General features: G+C 41.7%; 1 pseudogene; it reads right to left on the reverse strand.

The window, feature by feature from the left end:
• Positions 1-366: 366 nt before the first annotated feature.
• On the reverse strand, positions 367-484 carry LOC126254063 (5S ribosomal RNA; annotated as a pseudogene).
• Between the last annotated feature and the right edge of the window lie 21,989 nt (positions 485-22,473).

The raw sequence follows: 22,473 nt of genomic DNA on the forward strand, positions 1-22,473 counted from the left end.
ACAGACTTCGCTATCATCTTCTTGTTATGAAACGTGTTCATTTTACGCCGGACCTCATACCAAGTTGTCATGTGCATAAAAATCAGCACATTATTAAAAGTTTGTCATAACTAAAATATTTGAAAATATAAAGCACCTTGTGCAAATGGCCATGTCCATATATACACACTCCGTCTTCAGGCCACTAGTGGCCTACCGGGACCATCCGACCGCCGTGTCATCCTCAGTCGAGGATGCAGATAGGAGGGGGGTGGGGTCAGCACACAGCTCTCCCAGTCGTTATGATGGTATTCTTGACCGAAGCCGCTACTAATCGGTCGAGCAGCTCCTCAATTGGCACCACGAGGCTGAGTGCACCCCGAAAAATGGCAACAGCGCATGGCGGCCTGGATGGTCACCCATCCAAGTGCCGACCACGCCCGACAGCGCTTAACTTCGGTGGTCTCACGGGAACCGGTGTATCCACTGCGGCAAGGCCGTTGCCTTGATAATTACAAAAATATACACATATTATGATCAGGTCATCCGGACTGTGAACATTCCAATAAAACATCCATTAATGCTTTTTCTTATTATGAAACGTTGTTAATGCCTTTAGCATACTACATATTACAACGATGTTACAAATTTAGCACATTTAATAGACTGCCTGACATAAAAGGTCAAATTCACAGAATTTATACACTGGAGTACGATTCCTTAAAGAATCTCTGGTGGGAGTTGCCTGTTTTAATAAGACAGCCTCGTAGAAACGACATCGTACGTTAAATTGTTGTACAGATACTTGCTATTGAGATATCCACTGCGGCAAGGCCCTTGCCCTCCATATATACAGGGCTATTCAAAAAGAAGGAACAGATTTCAAACATTTATTGCTTACAAACTACAAAAGACACAAACACAATTCGAACGTTTCTGGAAAGAGAAAATTTCCAATTTTTATGCATTCAGTGTGTGCACCATGTGTACACGACAAATATCAAAACGATGTCTCATTTTCTGCCACATACGAAGCAGCTGGTCTCTCGTTATCGAATTCACAGCTTCGATAATGCGATGTCGCAGATTTTCGTGAGTAAGCTATGAATTCGATAACGAGAGACCATCTGCTTCGTGTGTGACAGGAAATGAGCCACCGTTCTGACGCTTATCGTGTAAGAAACGGTGCTCACACTGAATGCATAAAAATTAGAACTCTTGTCTTTCTAGGAACGTTCGAATTGTATTTCTATCTTTCGTAATTTGGTAGCAGTAAATGTTTGAAATCTATCCCTTTTATTTTGGAATAGCGCTGCGTAACACTCGCAGACGCTTGTTACATCACAGAAACACGGTACACACGAGCATACCTGAACGTCAGTTGTACCTTACACGCCGTTTAAAGTGGATTTTCACTGCTTGAAATATGTCCAGTTTATGTAAGTATGTGTGCTACTGCGTACTGTGTTTTAGTAATGTAACAAGCATCTGTGAGCGATATATTTATGGACATGGCCATTTGCACAAGGTGCTTTATGTTCTCAAAAATTTTACTAATGGTAAACCTGCCATAACGTGCTGGTTTCTGTTAACACGACAACGTCGGGTGAGGTCCAGTGTAAAATGAACACATTTCGTAACAGAAAGACTTTTAAGACCCGAAGATGACATTATAGTCTGTCGAAACCGGTAGATTTAAATAACGAAATATTTTTGTGATCTAGGCCGTTGAACGTTTTTAGCAAGCCTTATACGATGTAGGCAAATCATTGGCAATCAAATCAGCTTCCTCCTGCTCACCCCTACGAGGGTCCGTTAGCATCGTGCATGAGTTCTGGCGTGATGTCAGCACCTGCTATTTGGCTTCCTTATACCATATTAGTACAGGCACTATAAATGACATAGCCACAGCAATATGCTGCCTTCATCTCTTTTTGGACACTTGCAAATAATGCGATAGTTATAACTGCCTAAAGAAGGGTGCTACGTTGCTGAAACCAGATAACGAAATAAAAAATATTTTGTGCAGTTGGTTCTTGACTATTTCAATAAACAGTTGCAGTTGCTGAAGACGGGTAAAATACTAAACTTCCTAGCGTACCAAGATGAGAAAAATCACAGGTCATTTACTTCTTCAAATTTAGACGCCATAGGGTATTCGGCTGTTAATAAGAATATTGAAAAAATATATACCTATCAAAACCCGTTTTATAAACATTAAATAGCAAAACAAAGTTTATAAAACTGACTTTAACGTATGCAACATCCATAGGGTATTGAAATTCCTGTTTTTATCCATTTGCAGTTAAATTAATGTACATTTTCAAAAATGGACGTTCAAATATTAACATACTATATGTAAATTGCTTCCCATTGCGTGACAATGACGTCATGCCGTCCATGTACGCTCTCTTGCACTCTGTTTAACCCGTGACTGCTTAGCCATCAGTAGCGTTTTGCGACTAGGATTAGCGCAGCTGTTTCAAGCGTCATCATCATTAGCCGGATGCTAACGATACAGCGTTTTAACGTATATTCTTTTTATGGTTTCCCTATATAAATCAGCACTTTTAATTTTCATCTTTGCAGTGCATTGTTTGAAGACGGCCTACTAATAAAGGCTGAAACTGGTCATGTTTTTAATAAATGACTGTATGACCAAGACTGTGTTTTACTAATTTTGCTTAACTTTTTCTCAGCGATGTTACCCAAAAAGCTATTTTTCTCCCATTTTTCGTGGCCTTGTCTCGTAACCTCTCTGGGTTGGCGTGTTAATCTGGATTTGGCGGTGTTAGTGGTGGAAGGTGGTCACATACCCTTCCTGTCACCACATCTCGCATTACGCCTCTTCTGTACGAAATTTATGCATCCCACCTGTTTGCGTCTAGTATTATACCATGTGAAAGTGTAGTATTTTGTGCCACTTGTGACTCACGTTATAAGGTGGATCGCGGGCATAGCACAGTTATCACCTAATCATACTTTCAGAAACAATGGGAACCTACGAAACATCAATGAACTGATAGAAATGATAAAACATCTAAATACGTGTACCACCAAGAGCAAACATTGTATCCTTCGGCATCACATCTATGCACACAAGTGTGCCAGTAACATTACGGTAAAAACAATTGAAGAAAAAACGGAACACAAGAAACGCACAAACTGAAGAAATGTTAGCCATTCTAAAGTTTATTACATATTGGAATTGCTTCATGCTCAGTAAGGACCTGTATTTAAAAAGACAAGACCTACTGATGAGCTCACCCATCAGCGGCCTTCATGGCACTATATTTCTGAAGCACAATGAAAACAAAACATCGGTGAAATTATAAATTCAAAAACTATGTGGTTGAATACTGGTACCACTAGTTAGATGACATTATTTGTTTGGTAGATTAAATAGACACCCAGCTAAAACAGCTACACAGTGAGGTAAACACAGTCCCTGTAAAATTAAATTCACCATTCAGACAGAAACAGACATGAAACTGAATTTCCTAGGCATCACCGTGCACGTAATCAACAACACACATAACTGTGGAAAATACAAGAGACACACCACTAAAAGTGAAACCATTCACAATCGGCCAAATTTCACATTGGCACACAAAAATACAAGTTTTACGTACATGCTACATAGACTTAACAGAAAACTCATTGGATAAACTCAGCCACACACAGGAACTGCACAAATACACCGTATTGCCATAGAGAATGGGTACAACGTACAATGGCTGAACAAACTAAACACAAAAATAAAAAAGCAGATTGTCACAAAACGAACCAAGGATAAGTTACGAGTCGCAACAAAGGGGCAGGAACACCAAAACATGTAGAACACACAGAGTAGGAACACGTGACACGGAACGCTACATGACACATACTAACATGCAGCAACATAAATGCCCACAACATGGGGAACATATTGAAGAAACAAGGACCACGAATGTCATACTGCACAGACAACACGACACAGAAAAATATCAACAGAAATACCTGTACCAACGAATCTGCAATCTGTCAGCTTACAGATTTTAATTACGGACATATACGTTTTCAAACCATTTACAGTTCTTCCTCTCTTGTTTGTACGCGTTTTCATACACAGAATAAACTCATGTCGTCATATCCATTGAGAGACGATGTTATGGTCGCTGCTCATTGGTTTCTCGTGTTGATTTCTTTTTTTCCTTGTAGCGCTGAATTCGAGTGTGTACTGTGTATATTTGTGTGTGTGTGTGTGTGTGAGAGAGAGAGAGAGAGAGAGAGAGAGAGAGAGAGAGAGAGAGTTTGATATGAAACTTAAGAATCTGTTTAAATGGTACCTTCGATCAGTTTGGCTGCAGTCCAGTATAAATTAATTTCATAGAAATGATAGCAGTTATACTGCAATTCAAGTTTAGTCCTACAGCAGAAACTTTATAATATTGTAAAAGAAAGAAGAAGATGAAGTTTGAAACTCCAGCTCTGATAATTGAGAATTATCGAAGTCATCCTCTTTCATGGAATTAGCTATTTCAGCATGAAGAGAAAATATTGTCTCCACTGGAAGAGCATGCCTGTTATTCGTCAGACGTGGAGCTTTACGTTGAGATTATTTCCCAGAAGGGTAGGAAAATAGACAATGAAGTTATTTTTACAGTAATACGTAACATTAAGCCCCATTCTCGGAAGTAAATATGCAGACGACAGCCGTACCGAAATGAGAGATCAAGTATTTCCAGGAATGGCGATGTTTACCTCTCATCTCCAACCACTTCGCCTGCAGACTGCACAGATGTCAGCAGACGAAATTTTAAATGTGCTGCTACGCCCGACCAATAGCAGAAATTCTCTTGCGGACTGTAAACAGACATAATCGCCTTAGCGTGGTCGTTACTTCCGCGCTGCTCGATATTTTCGTTAGCAGAAAGAAAGCAGTCGGTATACTAATAATGAGAGTTCCGACTAAATGCGAACGCGTGGGGCACGCCAGGAAGGGTGTGCGACACGTGCAGATATATAAGAGGTGGGGAGAACACAGGACGACAAAGCGAAACTCCGCAATAGAATAGCCATGGAAATGTTCGAGGAAACGACATGATTCGTTTGAATGACTTACGAAATATATACTAACGTGATGCTGCTCGACCGTATGTTGCGGGATCAACTCCTGGTATTGAAAAACATTTACACCAGCGGTATTTGATCGGAAAGAGGAGGGTAGTTAAAACTGAAAATTTCCTAATCACCAACCTATATCGGAATGACCTGGATTTGTAATGTAATTCCGTTGAATTTTCTAGCGTTTTTGTTAATGCCAGATCAGTTGCAAGTACTGTACCTAATGGATTACTTCGGGTGAAAAACTTTTTGTTCGACATAATGGAAATTTTCTCGTAATACAAGTTGGTGCCGATGTAACAAAAGACACACTTTCGGCTACAACATAAAACTGCTTGAAATTATTTGGCTCTTCTCACACCAGTCATTTTAGTTATATCCTTTCCGCAATGACATAATAAGATTTGTGTGAGTCAGTATCCATTCACTAATGCCATGAAGTCTAAAGCGAGAGAACTTCTCAACATGCTTTTTTAAACTTTCTGTTAAAAACATTTTGAAGCAGCTGATTCATCAGAGCAGAAGTACTACTTCAAAATTCAACGAATCGAATAAATTGTTTCATCTGTGAAATAAAAGTGCGTCGATATCTTTCAAAATATTTTGTCATGGCAAAATCAAATTCCAGACTTGTACGACTTTTCTCGCATGCTGCCGATTATAAAAGTACCGAATGGCATCTTGCGATAGATTGTCCGGAGTGTCATGCGCCTTTGTTGCAATTTGGTAATGGTTCTTGCAGACCCTGGAAAAAGTATTTTCGTTTCATCACGTCCACTACGCGTCCAGTTGGCGAGAGATCTTACTGGCCACAGCAGTGTTTGTACACAAAGAAGAACACTTTGCGTCGCAGCACCATCATTACTGTTTGGACGTGCTCGATGCTGGTGGAAAAGCACGTCACCTTCCCGTGGCAGCAGCACGAGGATAGCTGCCTGTACAATGTATCGGACGCTGCTTACTTTACGCTGTAGAAACACCAGGTGTGACCACGAGATGTAATTGACGGTCCCCACATCATGAAGCCTGGGATGCGGCCTGTCTCTCGTGGGCGAATGCACTCTGAAATAGGGAGCTCAGTTGGTCTGCGCCGTACTCGTGTACATCCATCACTCACATACAGACAGAACCTACTATTATCACTGAAGACAACACAGTGCCATTCTACTCTCCAGTCAAATCAAAAAAATTCAAATGTGTGTGAAATCTTACGGGACTTAAGTGCTAAGGTCAGCAGTCCCTAAGGTTACGCACTACTTAACCTAAATTATGCTAAGGACAAACACACACACACTCATGCCTGAGGAAGGACTTGAACCTCCGCCGGGACCAGCCGCACAGTCCATGACTTTAGCGCCTCAGACCGCTCGGCTAATCCTGCGCGGCACCAGTCAAATCTTACACGACACAAGAGTAGCTGTGCTTGCCGATGTCTTGGTGCCAGTGGAAGCCTGGCAAGAGAACCACGTGATCTTTATCTTGCTGCAAGCACACGGTTCCCAGTGATCCCTGATGGTACATCAGGTGCAACATGTGCCCGGATTTCGTCCCTGGATGATGCTCGATCAGCCACTGCTGCTCGCACAACGAATAGATCTTGATGTGCGTCTCTACTATGGACACGTCGAGAGCCTGGTCAACAGGGTGGTAATGTACCACAAACCACTGTAATAGCGACACACTACCGATACACTGTGCCCAACATGTGCAGCAATCCGTCGCTATGTCCATCCAGCTACCTGCAGGGCGACAATGCGATCCCGTTCATATGGCTGAAGCTGTTAAACACGACTACGTACTCGTCAGTGGGGCATGATGGTACCCTAGGATGAACGATGCAGCTGCAACTGTAAGATGGCAAGAACTATGCCCCTTACATGAAGTCATTAAAGATCACCTAACGTTGAGCGAACAGTAGGGCTGAACAAAAATGACTGACAAGGCACAATGCATCTTGTAGAGGGCATAGTATGGATGTATTGGAAGTATTAATGTCGGGTGATGGTTTTAAAGTAATTCACAGGACATGAAAACTTTGTGGAAACGCATCGATTTAGTGGAGGCTAGTTTACCCCAGGGAGATTCTCAGAATTGACCGTGGCCACCAGGGAAGCAGCTAAGGGAAGCGACAATAGGCAGCATAGGGCGGCTCAAGCTCTGAGAAAGCGGGAACGGTGCGCGGCCTCCAGCCGCCTTAACATGAGTGACAGTGAGTGGGTGGTTGACCCCGACTCCATTCTGGTGTACCGGGAAACAGACGGAGAACTTGTACGCCTGTTAATAAATGTCCATCGTCCCATTTTCTGTTAAACATGCGAGAAAGCCGCGCAAAGCTACGGTGGAGCAGTCAACAGAGGTCAAAATATGTGTGTTCGTGACTATAGCAACTTCACGCTGAATTCATGGTCCGCAGAGTCTGAAGCAAATCAGGCGAAGAGCGACAGAATGAAATACGCCGGCCACCGATGGGAACATAGGACCAAGGAATTTGAAGTACTCTCCTGGGAGTCAGAATTCCGGAAAACTTGGTGTTTGTGCAGGCGCTAACCTTGATGGGTGGCCTGGGAGGAGCAAAATAGAAGTCAAGAGGAAGGGAAATTTTGTGGGAATTTGTTCACTTCCTAGAGCAGGCATTGGTTCTCACTGGGAAGCGACACATAATTAACGCGACTTGTGCTGCAATTGGCATAAGTGATTTTGCTGGAGGGGATACCAAGGCGAAGAGCGGACTGTGAGAAGTCTCCGTAGAGGTCTTCCGTTCCCAGCTTGCCTAGAGTGCGAACGTGGCGTTCATGACTCGGCTTGCCTGAGAAAGAGTGAGCATCTCTGCAGTTTAGGACTTAGAAAATGGAACGACTGAGCTTGGAAGTTTTGGTTCAGCTATGTACTGAGCAAGATAGCTAGGAGTGAATAGATGAGCGCAGCCTTCCAGCACCACGAGGTGGGCCGACATCCGCACAACGACGCCGCTCCGCCATGCTGTATTCGGTGATATTGCACCTGCTCCGGCCACTGATTAATTTGTTGGATCACGTCGGCAACGTTTCCATGAGGGTTTCATGGGCCGTGTATTGTAGAATTCTTCTCACATTTTGTATTATGCCTGGGTCAGTCGATAGGAATTACTTTCGAGTTATCGCACTTTACTCCACGCAAACACAATTTATTATCACTGCCTGATGGGAGAGTCTTGTAAAATGATGATTGAAGGTCGGGAGTTAAAATAAATTTGTGCTAATCGACTGCATATGTTTTCAATCAAGTAGTTGAAATCCCACGTCACTTTCTTAATTAATTTTATGTTCAACATTTGCATCTGGTGTTCAATAGCTGAATATAACATCAATGTGCACCCCTGTTTAATTAAAAGTGATCAATTCTGAATAAATTAATGTCAACACTGCCACTGCAGTGCAATCAGGAGTCACAGGGCCATATTACTTTTTTGCGTTATCCGATATTACGGCAGTTTTGCACTCTCTGTTGATCTGTTAGTCAATTAGTTGGGGTGAACACACGCCAAAACCAGCTAAGTGACGGGTGGGGTGTTACACAACTACCTGCAGAGTCAAAACAGAGGCCCTACAGACAGGTCTCCGGAGCGCCATCTGATTGCCGACGACCGTGACAAATGAATAACCAACACTACACTCCCTCAGTATGCACATATTGCACTCCGGGGCCAGTTGAGGGTGTCGCATTTTTTTCGGCGGTATTAAGGGCTGCCGATGATGCTGTAATTATTTCATTTACACAAAGTGCAAGGAAAAGCAGTTGAACGGAAGGGATAGTATCCTGCAAAGAGGTTGTTATGTGAATACCATCAAAGGTAAAACAAGTACAGTGGTCGAAATAAATTAGTCAATGCGCGGAAATTAGGTTATGAAGTGAAAGACAATCTACAAAATAGAGAAGATATATAAGGAATACTGTCAGTCTCATGAAAAGCGTTTCTGCAAACCATAAATGTGTTAACGCCGATATAAATATAAGTGTTAGAAAGTCTTTGCTCACTGTATTTATCTGGAACGTAGCCTCTGCTGGAAATGAGACGTGGGCCAATGGCAGTTCAGAGAAGCAAAGGACAGACGTTTCTAAAATGTGGTGCTACATAAGGATGCTGAAGACGGAAGGGGTGGATCAGATAACTACTGAAGAAGTAGTGGATATAATCTAAGTTTATGTCACAATTTGGCTGAAAGAAGATATAGGCTGATAGGAAACACACTGAGACATCAGTGGATCTTCAGTGTTACAATGGATGGAAATTTGAGGAGGGGGGTGGGATGAAAATTGTAGGAGGAGACCAAGACTTGACTAACGGAAGCAGGTTCAAGCGGACGTAGGTTGTAAGAATTATGCAGAGACGTTTGAACTGGATAGACTACCCTGCATAGCTGCATCAAACCGGTTTTCGGACAGAAGTACACAAAAAGAAAACAATAGCATAGTGGCAGTCTGCCTGCCCTCTCAGAGAGAGGAGCGGTATGGGGGAACAAACCCTTCCTACTCTCGAATGCTGGCATCTTACACCAGTGATTTGTGCGAAGGTAGAATTGACGCATGGTCACAGAGATCGCCGATCCCTAACTAAACAATTAGTTACTTAGGTTAGCAGTATCGTGGATGGAGTAGTGCAGACGCAACCCCTACCCGTTTCTTACGCAATCCACATTTCAAGACATCACACACCTAAGGCTGCCTCTTCAGAGTGTCAGCACTATATGTTATGCATGTGGTTGCGCTCTACCAAAAAAGTTGTTCTGTAGTTTTGGTACACTATATATATAACGTTGTAAATGATATGATTTCCGGTAGTATTGGTAGCAATGGTAGGGAAAGAAATGCAAATAAACGTGTAAGACAGAAACTGAGAGCCGACTGCTTCTCTTTCTTTTCTTATTTCTTTGGTTTTTGTTTTGCACATAATTAGAACCACACATCATTCACTGTTAATGCATTGAGTATTTTGTGTCCTTGCAGAATATAAATTGCAATTTCTAAGAAATAAAAATTAATTGATCATGTAACTTTTGCGCTTTTCTTCTTCTTCTTTCGATTTCGGCCATCTTTGGACCACGTTCAACAATTCACTTGCCCGGCTTTTTGATCTTTTTTCTCTCTTCCCAATATTTCCTCATCATTTTCGAATGGTTCCTCCTCCGCTCTTCCGACCATTTCCTGTTATTATTCTTTAGTTTCGTTTCTTCTGGAAAACACTTAATTTCGTTCACTATTTGTCTAAGCTTTTTCCTGTCCCTGATTGACTCACGGGTGACATTAAAATAGGCCAAATCCTTTTTCACCATCTGTATCCATTTATTGTTGGTTTTTTCGTTCCTGTTACTATGTTCAAACACTTTTCTTGTTAGTCTGTTTCCATCCATCCTCGACAGGTGACCATAAAACGTTAGTCTGCGTTTACGCATTGCATCACTCACTTTCTCAATAGTTTTGTATATTTCCTTATTACTCTTTAGCTTGTACTCTTCTCCAATCTTTCTCGGTCCTAATATTTTTCTCAAAATTTTCCTTTCTTTCCTTTCCATGTTTTCTATTTCCCCCTTTTTGTTAAGAGTTAGGCACTCCGATGCATACAGGCATTCTGGTCTAATGACAGTTTTATAATGTCTTAATTTAGCTTGAATCGAAATGTTTTTTTGTTATATATGTCTTTGGCTTTTTGAAAAGCAAATTCCATTTTCCTTGCTCTCGCCTGGTTTGCACTCTTGTCTAAACCATTCACTTGAATTATTTCACCTAAATACTTAAATTTTTCTACTCTCTTAATATTGCCGTATTTAGTAATAAGATTTTTCTTGTTATTTCTATGATTAGACATATACACGGTTTTTTCAAATGAAATCTGCAGTCCAGCTCTGGCCGAAACTTCTTGTAGTTTCTCCAAGTAATTCTGAGCTATTTCTTCGTTTTCTGTAATTATTGCCAGATCGTCTGCAAAAGCTAAACAGTCCACTTCTATTTTTTCTTTTTTTGTTCCAATTCTGATGTCATTCTTGGTGCCTTTGAGTTCTTCTTTCCATATTCTCAATATCTTTTCCAGTACGCAGTTGAAGAGGATTGGGGATAAACCATCACCTTGTCTAACACCTGTTTTAATTTCGAACTTCCTTGAAATTTCACCCATAAATTTAACTTTGGCCTTACTGTTTGTTTGCGTCTGTTTGATAATTTGAATTGTTTTCTTATCGACCCCAAATTCTTCCAATACTTTCAGTAATGTTTCTCTATCTACCGAGTCGTATGCTTTTTTGAAATCTACAAATACTATTGCAAATCTCTGGCCTCTTGAGATTCTGTAACGAATTAGTGTTTTCAGGTTAAATATTTGTTCAACACAGGATCTACCTTGTCTAAAACCTGCTTGATATTCACCTATTTTTTTATCCAGAACTGGCTCCACGATTTGAAGTAATTTCCTTGACAAAATTTTGTATCCTACTGGTAGTAGCGAGATCCCTCTATAATTACTAACATTCATCTTATCCCCCTTTTTGTGTAGTGGGTGTATCAGGGCACACTGCCAGTCTTCAGGAATTCTTTCTTCGTCCCAGATCTTCTTAAACATATGTTCCAAAACTTGTGGGAGGTTGGTATCCATTATTTTTAGGATTTCTGGTACTATGGAGTCTTCATCTGGGGCTTTATTGTTTTTTAGACTGTGTATTATGTGTTTTATTTCTTCAGCGTCTGGAGGTTTTGACTCGGTATTAGTATTTCGGTGGTTTTCAAAATTCATTTTATCTTTGGGGGGTTCACAATTTAGTAGATTCTCGAAATATTTTGCTAATATTTCACAATTAGTCTTGTTTGTCAAACCTAGCTTGTTCTCTTCATCTTTAAAACATAAATTTGGGGATTGGTATTTGGTTAGCTGTTTTCTAAAAGTTTTGTAGAAATCTCTAGAATTATTTCTTTTAAAGTCTTCCTCAATCTGTTCTAGGTTATCCTGAAATTGTCTTCTTTTTTTATTACGGAAAAGCTTAGCTGTTTCTCTTCTCTGGATTTTAAAATTGTCAAGATCTTGAGGATCTTTTGTGGAGTTCCATTTCTGCCACAATTTCTGTCTCTTCTCCAGGTTCTCATCACATTCATTGTCCCACCATGGATGTCTTCTTACTCTTTTCACGAGACAATTTTCTTTTGCTATTTCAACTATTTCGTTTTTGATCTCCTCCCATCCCGCTTCCTTATTTATTGTGGATATGCCATCGCTATCTTTGTGCAATGCTCTTTGAAACCGTTGTTTAATTTCTTCATTTTTTAAAGTTTCTGTGTTATATTTTGGAATTTTGTAAAAGGTTTTCTTCTCTTTTCGAAATGGGAGTGGTCTGAATTTAATCGTAGTCAAATAGTGGTCTGAATCAACATCAAGGCTTTTCAGCACTTTAGTGTATTGAATTTCTTCTTGACAATGAAGTGAGATAGCCACATGGTCAATTTGGAATTCTCCGAGAAGTGGATTTGGTGATCTCCATGTTTTAGTTTTTCGGCTCAGCTTTTTGAAATGTGTTGTCATTATTTTCAAGTTGAAATGCCTACATACCTCTATAAGCCTTTCTCCATTTTTTGAAGTTCTTTTGTGACCTGGGAAGAGGCCTACTGTTCCATGGTATTTTTTCTCCCTTCCTATTTGTGCGTTAAAATCGCCTACTAACATTTTGATGTTCTTCTTTGAGCACCTATCCAGTTCCATTTCAAGTATTTCCCAAAATTCTTCAACTTTCTCCGGGTTATTTTTGTTGTCCTGGTTTATGGGTGCATGGCAGTTGATTATAGAGTATCCTTTGTTTTTACATTTAATCTCAAGAATGGATAGTCTCTCAGAACTCGAGTAGAAGTTAGTAACTGAATCTAAAATTGAGTGATGTACCAGAAATGCTGTTCCCAGGTATGGCATTTGTTTCATTAAGATTTTACCTGGTTTTCCTTTAAATAAACGATAGTTTTCAAAATCTAAAGCAGTTTCATCTAAAAACCTTGTTTCTTGCAATGCACATATTAAAATTTCTTTCTGGTTCAGCTTTTCAATCAATAATTTCAATTTTCCTACTTTAATTAGAGAGTTTACATTTAGGGTTGCAAACATAGTTGCTTTCTTAAATTTCAGTGTTGAGGGCTGCATACATGTTGGTTGGGGTCCTCCAAAATCCTTTGACCCCTTTGCATTGTTTCTACGAACAACGGAGGATTTGCCATTCGGTCTACCTCTTGGAGTAGTGTCTATCTTTGACGACGTTCGCATCATGCTTTGCAGTAATTGTTGGATAATAAATTAGGGGATCGGGTTGCACCGAATCCGACATTAAAACCAAGGTAGTAAGCCCTGGAGTTAGCTCTTCCGCTCTCTCTGCCGTTGGGAAATTGTTCCTCTTCCGCCATTGAGACCGTTGGCTGGGTTTCACCTAGTAACCCTAGGCAGGGGCCCTATGACAGGGTGCTACCATCTGGAGCCGGACGGACCCTGGTTTTTTTACGAGGTTGTTACTCCTCCCCCTCCACACTTCCCCATCCTCTTGTTTTTAGATGGGCCCGGGCTTGGGACCGGCTTGCGGCGGTGTTTTTTGCGCTTTTATGTAAGCAAAGAAATTACTTTTGTTACAAGCACACTTTACATGCACAAATAGAAAAGATGTACATGTAATTGTTGTTATTTTGTACTCAACAGAACATTTTCCAAGGTAAGAGTTTTCTGTTATTATATATAAATGAGAAAGTTGTTTATGAAGAACAGAAACCTTTTTGTATAAGTTCAACAAAGTACTGAAGCGATGTCTGATATGTTTTTGTTTTGCGGATTTTTTTTAATTTAACCTTTTTGTTAAGGAAGCTGCATTTTCTAGGGTTATATAATAAATCTGTATTGTTTAGTTTATTTTTACTACAACATCCTGTAAGGTGTCAGGCAAATCTAACACCTTCCATGAAAACCCTGACATCATAAGCAAATCCAGTAGTATGTCACATAGCTCCGAATAAATCGTGACATTAAATTAACCAAAGTAATACGAGTAACGAGTGAGCAAATGGAATACCACAGACTAACACAAGAATGCCTAAATGCATGTCATACCTTCCCAACATGAGACAGACGCAGTTCCGAGGGGAGAAACGAGAACAGAAGCCGAGAGCAGAACCGTGTTAAGCTAGAAGGCCTTACGATAAGGGACGGACACCCACGTCGCCAGCTAACCGCTAGGACCACCCCCCAGCCCATGTTTAAAGCTAGAGCCCTCCAGAAGAACAGTATAGATCTTACGATAACACTAAAAGGGCCATCCCAGCCGCAAGTTTTAGCGTGAGACTTTTTAGAGTCTCTGTTACGTTGCAAACTTTAAAAACATTGCCCCACCACGAAAAGTATAACGTTTCTCATTGAATAGACAGAATTTTTGTAGGCGGAGCTTAAGGTTAACATTGAGACCCTGATTGGTCGGATGAAAACACAGCCAGATAGTTTTGTTTTTAAACTAACTTCGGTAAATTGTAGTAAGGGGAAGTTAGGAGAGAGTTGCTTCCGAGACGGCGAGGTGAGCGGAGCTGTGCTGACCGCCGCCCCCTGACGAACACCAACAAGGTAATGAACGCACGCGATGCCGCATAACAGCGCATAAAGCTTCACTCAGAACTGCAGAAGTCTCATCTGTTACACCCCATTTTTGCGTAATACTAGTGTCGATCGTCAATTAAAACTCATGGTGTTCACATTTGCCACTTGAAGTAAAAATCTGAAACGCGATGATTTTTCAGTTATATAGTTATTGAGAAGCCACATCAGCCACTGTAATTTACGACAAGTTAGATAATTAATTAAAGATAATTGAGGGTCACTGTAGACCATTTTGATAGTTTTCTCTTTTGTGAAACTTAATTTAAACCTAGATTATAGATGTGATATGGCATAGGTCATCCTTCGATCCATTGTAGAACTTGGAAACCCATTCAGGGAATATTCGTTCACATTTTTGTTGAACGGAGTTGGTTTTTACCATCCTGTATTAAAACATTTCCTTTTATCAATAGTGCAATTTATAAACAATGTTTTGTGAGTAGAATAAAATTTCCAATGGTAAACTTAACTGCTTTTTCGACGCTATTTTACCAGCTAACTAAAAATAGGAAAGCGTTGAACCCCTTCCTCTAAATTTAGCTAGTATTAAGATTCTTTTACAGGGAGTGCAGTGGAGCTAACGCTGAAATCATTAAGTATTTGGTTATATCATCGCTGGTCTCACTGAACTCTTCTGAACTCTACATGTCATGTGTGGTCTGACGTCTCCTTACTAGCAATAGGTTCCAGGTTCAAACTAGTCAATTCCCTAAAAAACACGCTCAGAGCGTCGTTGCGCGAAATTGGTAGGGAGACACGATACAGAACAACAGACACCACGCAGAATGTTAGAATCCATCTGTTTCGTGTTACAAATCAACAATTTAGATTAAACCTGAATTAAACATTGGCAATTCCAATTTTGCTATAAATACTGCTTACTTTTAAATAACAGACAGGTGCATAAATTTATGGAACAAAAATGTTCTGTAGGGTACCTGGTCCTTTATATATCCTTGCTCAGCTTCTAGTCGGTTCACCGCTTACGGTTCTTAGGGGTATCTAGTAAGACTCTGACGGCGTATGTGAAGAAAGCGCTCGTTACAAGGTAACGCCCGATAGGTATGCAACACCTCAACATACAGCTAACACGTGTACGACCTAAGATTGCCAAACTAACTAAGAAAACTACAATAACTGCGCTGCATTATGATAAGCTACAGTTGTTGTTGTAGTTGTTGTAGTCTTCAGTCCAGAGACTGGTTTGATGCAGCTCTCCATGCTACTCTGTCCTGTGCAAGCTTCTCCCAGTACCTACTACAATCTACATCCTTCTGAATCTGTTTAGTGTATTGGTTCTAATGGCTCTGAACACTATGGGACTTAACATCTGAGGTCATCAGTCCCCTAGAACTTAGAACTACTTAAACCTAACTAACCTAAGGACATCACACACATCCGAGGCAGGATTCGAACCTGCGACCGTAGCGGCCGCGCGGTTCCACACTGAAGCGCCTAGAACCGCTCGGCCACTCTGGCCGGCGTTTAGTGTATTCATCTCCTGGTCTGCCTCTACGATTTTTATCCTCCATGCTGCCCTTCAACACTAAATTGGTGATCCCTTGATGCCTCAGAACAAGTTCTACCAACCGATCCCATCTTCTAGTCAATTTGGGCCACAAATTTCTCTTCTCTCCAATTCTGTTCAATACCTCCTCATTAGTTACGTGATATACCCATCTAACCTTCAGCATTCATCTGTAGCACCACATTTCGAAAGCTTCTATTCTCTTTTTGTCTAAACTATTTATCGTCCACTTTTCACCTCCATACATGGCTACACTCCATACAAATATTTTCAGAAACGGCTTCCTGACACTTAAAACTATACTCAATGTTAACAAATTTCTCTTCTTCAGAAACGCTTTCCTTGCCATTGCCACTCTACATTTTATACCCTCTCTACTTCGACCATCATCAGTTCTTTTGCTCCCCCAATAGCGAAACTCGTTTACTACTTTAAGCGTCTCATTTCCTAATCTAATTCCCTCAGCATCACCCGATTTAATTCGACTACATTCCATTATCCTCGTTTTTCCTTTGTTGATGTTCGTCTTATATCCTCCTTTCAGGACACTGTCCGTTCCGTTCAGCTGCTCTTCTAAGTCCTTTGCCGTCTCTGACAGAATTACAATGTCATCGGCGAACCTCAAAGTTTTTATTTCTTCTCCACGGATTTTAATTCCTACTACAAATTTTTCTTTTTGTTTCCTTTCTTGCTCAATATACAGATTGAATAACATCGGGGATAGGCTACTAGCGGTGGTCTCGCGGTTCTAGGCGCGCAGTCCGGAACCGTGGGACTGCTACGGTCGCAGGTTCGAATCCTGCCTCGGGCATGGATGTGTGTGATGTCCTTAGGTTAGTTAGGTTTAAGTAGTTCTAAGTTCTAGGGGACTGATAACCACAGCAGTTGAGTCCCATAGTGCTCAGAGCCATTTGAACCATTTTTGATAGGCTACTACACTGTCTCACTCCCTTCCCAACTACTGCTTCCCTTTCATGCCCCTCGACTCTTATAACTGTCATCTGTTATCTGTACAAATTGTAAATAATGGCTACAGTACGCCATGGTAATTTTACAACTTAAGTCATGCCAGTGTCACAACAATCCCATAGATGCAGCTATCTGTCGGATCGCGTCAGACAACTTGGATAAAATGCTAGGTGAAAGAAAGGAGCCTAAATCAGAACGGCGGTCGCACTGTCGTCGTTCCGCGCCATGCCGGTATTAACCCTGCGGGAAGGCTGGAGGGCCATTTCGGCCGCGGTCCCTGTGGCATGTGGGGGTGGTCGTTCGTCTGGGTTAGAGCCGCGGGCCAGATTCTGCGGCCGGAGCTCCGTATATCTCGCCGTGTCCTCGCGGCGGCCGCCAGAATTAAATTCTCCGTGACGGGTCGCCACGGAGCCAGGTGGCGGAGATTTGCGGCACGTACCCCGGCCGTATTCGCGGAGGGCACAGAATTACGACTTCCGACGACTTGTAATCGGCTCCTGAGAAAGGGCATCCAGACTTCCGGTTCTGCATTCGCCATCAAGGGGAAACCCTTTCCTGGTCCCCTTCCAGCCTCACATCTCCCACGCAGTGTACATTTCAACTTGGCTGCGAAAAAGCACAGTCACTGAAGTTACTGTTTACAGGAGAGAATGTTACTGAATCATCAGTTTAATTAGTCATGGTTACAAAATACTGACACCAATTATGTGCAGATGAATGGAACCACTGGTAGAAGCCGACCACGAGGAAGATCAGATTGCGTTCCGAAGAAATGTAGCAACGCGAGAGGCTATACGGACCGTACGCCTTATTTTAGAAGGTAGACTGAAGAAATTGCAAACCTACGATTATTTCATTTGTTGAGTATACAATGCTTTTGATAGTTTTTACTGGAGTACACTCTTCGAAATTACGAACTTGTGTGGCATAAAGCAGAAACAACGAAATTTTTCTCTATGTTTTACAGACACCAGACTGCAGGTATAATAGTCGAAGGTCATGAAAGGGGTGTGTGTGTGTGTGTGTGTGTGTGTGTGTGTGTGTGTGTTTGCGTGATATTTGGTGGCTAAATGACGTGGTTACGAATACTGGTAGGAGCGAATGTGGATAAAATGGCTAAAAGGTTAGCCGGCCGTGGTATCCGAGCGGTTGTAAGCGCAACAGTTTGGAACCGCGCGACCGCTACGGTTGCAGGTTCGAATCCTGCCTCGGGCATGGATGTGTGTGATGTCCTTAGGTTAGTTAGGTTTAAGTAGTTCTAAGATCTGGGGGACTGATGACCTCAGAAGTTAAGTCCCATAGTGCTCAGAGCCATTTGAACCATTTGAGCTAAAAGGTTATAAAACGAGAAGGAGTAAATCCTGCGGAATTACGCTCACACTCTCCCAACCTGACTCACGGTCTTCTGCATAATGATACTATCTCAAATCCCTTAACATAACTGTAAATCGGTGAAATGTTCTAAAACTGCTAATTAAAATAGAAGTTATACAAGATGAAAGCTAAAATAACTACATAGGGAAATGTGACTGTCTGGTCACTTACAAGAAGCATGGATTAGCGACCCACCATGATAACAATTTAAAAACTTCTCCCTACAACCGAAGGGAACAAGCCAGACGTTTCACAAAACCTTAAAAGTCTGTCGGCGAATTAGCTGCTGCGCTTTTGTCAGACTATAAACCACAGTCTACTAAAATGTGGCGCACTGTGAATCCATACACCACAAGCATCATGCTTTGCAGAGTCCTCTGGTCAGAACAAGAAATCATGCGTTATAGTGCTCTGTCCTATACGAGGACGAGTGACAAAGACAGCACCCCGTCTGCATGGCTGGAAGCAGATACGCTATGGCTCAGTTGTTGGCTTTACGAGATGGAGCGTATTATCTGTCACTTCCAGCCGCTCTTCTTCCCACCTATGCCTGACTCTTCACCGCAACAATGAGGTGATATCATGTAAGAAAATAGCAACTACTGGGTTGTCTCGACATGGCAGCTTGGACGCTACATCTGCCAGTTCGCTTTCCTTAATACTGATGTGGCATGGTACCCAGGAGAAGGACATATCCTTCCTCAGCCTTTATAGGTGGTCAAGGACGTCCTGTATATTCTGGACTACACCTGTTGGGTACAAATGTTGTAGAGAGGTAAGAGCAATCAGTCGGAACAGAAAAGGAAATTAGCAATCACAACGGACCTCATCTGTTCCTGCGCCTTCAAAATAGCATACAATTCTGCATCAAACACAGTGAATTTCAGTGAATTCTTGAGGCAATCGCATTTTGGGGACTCTATCAGGGAAAACAACAGAGCAACCAACGTACTTTTAAAAAAGAAGCTAAACTGAATAACAGTACCTCGAAAATAGGTGATAAGCAAAACTAGAGAAAAACAGTGTAGTCGAATTAAATCAAGCGATGCTGAAAAAAATTATAATCTACATTAATAATAAAACTGTAAAACAGTCGTGTCTTTCTGTTTTTACTGTTTGAACACGCTGACGTACAAAACTGCTAGACGAATTTCCATAGGGTTTTCACAGACAACATGAACATACCTTCGGGCAACGGGTAGGCTTTATTTCATCAAAATCGGATTACAAAAAATATCCAAATATCCGTACATATTATAAAATGTATTGTGTTTCGCATCTCCTCCGAAACTACTGGACCGCTTTCATACTTTACACATAAGGTAATTTCAAACCTTTACGAAGCTTTTCCTCGCTGACAGCACCCACTAAATGCTGATAGGAAAAAAGTTTATCTCTTACTACATTTTCGCTGTTCATGAAATAGAACTATCGCATCAAAAAAAATGGTTCAAATGGCTCTGAGCACTATGGGACTCAACTGCTGTGGTCATCAGTCCCCTAGAACTTAGAACCACTTAAACCTAACTAACCTAAGGACATCACACACATCCATGCCCGAGGCAGGATTCGAACCTGCGACCGTAGCAGTCGCACGGTTCCGGACTGCGCGCCTAGAACCGCGAGACCACCGCGGCCGGCAACTATCGCATCATTCATGACTTTTAATGTATTATTTCTTTACTACTAATTCTATTCGCAGCACTGTTAGCAGAGAGTAATTGCCGGTCTGGGTGGCCGAGCGGTTCTAGGCGCTTCAGTCTGGAACCGCACGACCACTACGGCCGCAGGTTCGAATCCTACCTCGGGCATGGATGTGTATGATGTCCTTAGGTTAGTTAGGTTTAAGTAGTTCTAAGTTCTAGGGGACTGATGACCTCAGAAGTTAAGTCCCATAATGCTCAGAGTCATTTAAACCATTAGAGAGTATTTACAGATGCCGCTGAACCATCTACAAAATTATTTCATTGTACGACACATAGTTGAGGAGCTATGACATTATAAACATTGAACTGCGTGAAAATGAAACTAAAGTGCAAAATTCGATAGAGATGCAGTTGAAATATGTGCAGAAATATGTTAAATGTATGTGACATACGCGTATGCGGACAAAACCATGAGTAAAAGATTATTTCTAAACCACTGGATCGATTTCAACTAAACTTGATACATATATTAATTACCATATGGAAAGAAATACTGCAGGGGTAAGAGCCAGCACCCTCCTATTGGAGTAGGAGTGATAATGTGGAGAGAGAATGGAGAGTAGGTGATGGATACACAGAGAGAGGGGAGGAGGATTTGGACAGATACAACGAGGAGAAGGAGATGACCAGAGACAGGGGAAGTGAGAAGTGGACACAGGAAGGAAGAGGAGGAGATGGTCACAAAGAGAGAGAAGGAGGAGACGAACTGGGAGAGGAAGGAGGAGGGGATAGATAGAGAGAGGGGGAGGAGATGGACAGAAAAAGTGAAGAAGGGGAGACGGATAGAATTAGGAGGAAGAGGAGCTGCACAGAGAAAGGAAGGAGGAGTCGATGAAGAGAGAGAGAATAGGAGGAGAGGGAGGAATGGCAGATGGACAGAGAGAGGGTGGGAGGAAATGGAGAGAGAGTGCGTGGTGGACGTGTTGGACACACAGGGGGGCAGAGGTGATGAAGAGGTGGACCAACAGAACTGAAGTAAATACATGCCCGTGCAGCGCCGGGTACTCAGCTAGTAGGAAACAATAGACGAGAAGTAGTAGGTGATTTCTGCTATTAAGGCAGCAGTATAAGTGAAGGAGAGAGGATGTAAAATGCAAGCTGGAAACGGCAACTAAAGTGTTTCTGAAAATGAGATATATATTAACATCAAAATGAAATTTAATGATCAGGAAATCTTTGATGAATGTGTTTCTCTGTAGTGTTTATCTTGTGGGGAAGTGAAAAGTGGGCGATGAACGCCGGCCGCTGTGACCGAGCGTTTCTAGGCGCTTCAGTCCGGAACTGCGCTGCTGCTACGGTCGCACGTTCGAATCCTGCCTCGGGCATGGATGTGTGTGATGTCCTTAAGTTAGTTAGGTTTAAGTAGTTCTAAGTTCTAGGTGACTGATGACCTCTGATGTTAAGTCCCATAGTGCTCAGAGCCATTTGAACCATTTTTGGGCGGTGAGCAGTTCAGACAAGAAGAGAATCAGACCTTTCGAAATCTGGTGTTAAAGACGAGTGCCGAAGATTAGGTATGTAGATGGAATACATAATGAAGAGGTATCAAAGCGAATCAAGGAGAAAAGAAATGTATGGTACAACATGACTAAAAGAAGAGATCTGGTGGGTGAAGAATTCGTTAAGAATAGTCAATCTGATTGTGGAGGGAAGAGTGAAGGCTAAAAATACTAGTAGTAGAAGGAGACCAAGGCTTGAATACGGTAAGAAGTTTCAGTTGGATATAGATTGCAGAAGTAATGAAGAGCTGAAGAGGCTTGCACAAGATAGACAGGCATGGCCAGCTGCATCAAACTAGTCTACAATCTGAAGAACACCACATCACCACCACCCCAGCAACAACAACATACGGTAATGTGACTGAAGTATAAATGTGGGTTGTTTACGTAAAAAAAAGAAAAAAAAGAAAGCTGTGATTCACACGAATGGGTTTTCTTTCATTCGTGCAGATTCTTTGAGGGAAGCTTATTTTGCTCCAGGAATGCTGTTACGTTGCATATTTAGGAACCCGCAAGGAACTGATGATACCCATAGTAGTGTATCATTCCGTCATGCAAACTGTCAATCATCTTGTAATTAAGAGTGACCCCCGCTACGAATTGCGTGCCAGTCCCGTATTTTACTTAATGTTAGGTCTAACTGAAATTTCAACATCGCCAGTTGCCCAGTTTCACTGAGCA

This window comes from Schistocerca nitens, chromosome 4 (assembly GCF_023898315.1).
Source record: "Schistocerca nitens isolate TAMUIC-IGC-003100 chromosome 4, iqSchNite1.1, whole genome shotgun sequence".
Taxonomy (NCBI): Eukaryota; Metazoa; Arthropoda; class Insecta; order Orthoptera; family Acrididae; genus Schistocerca; species Schistocerca nitens.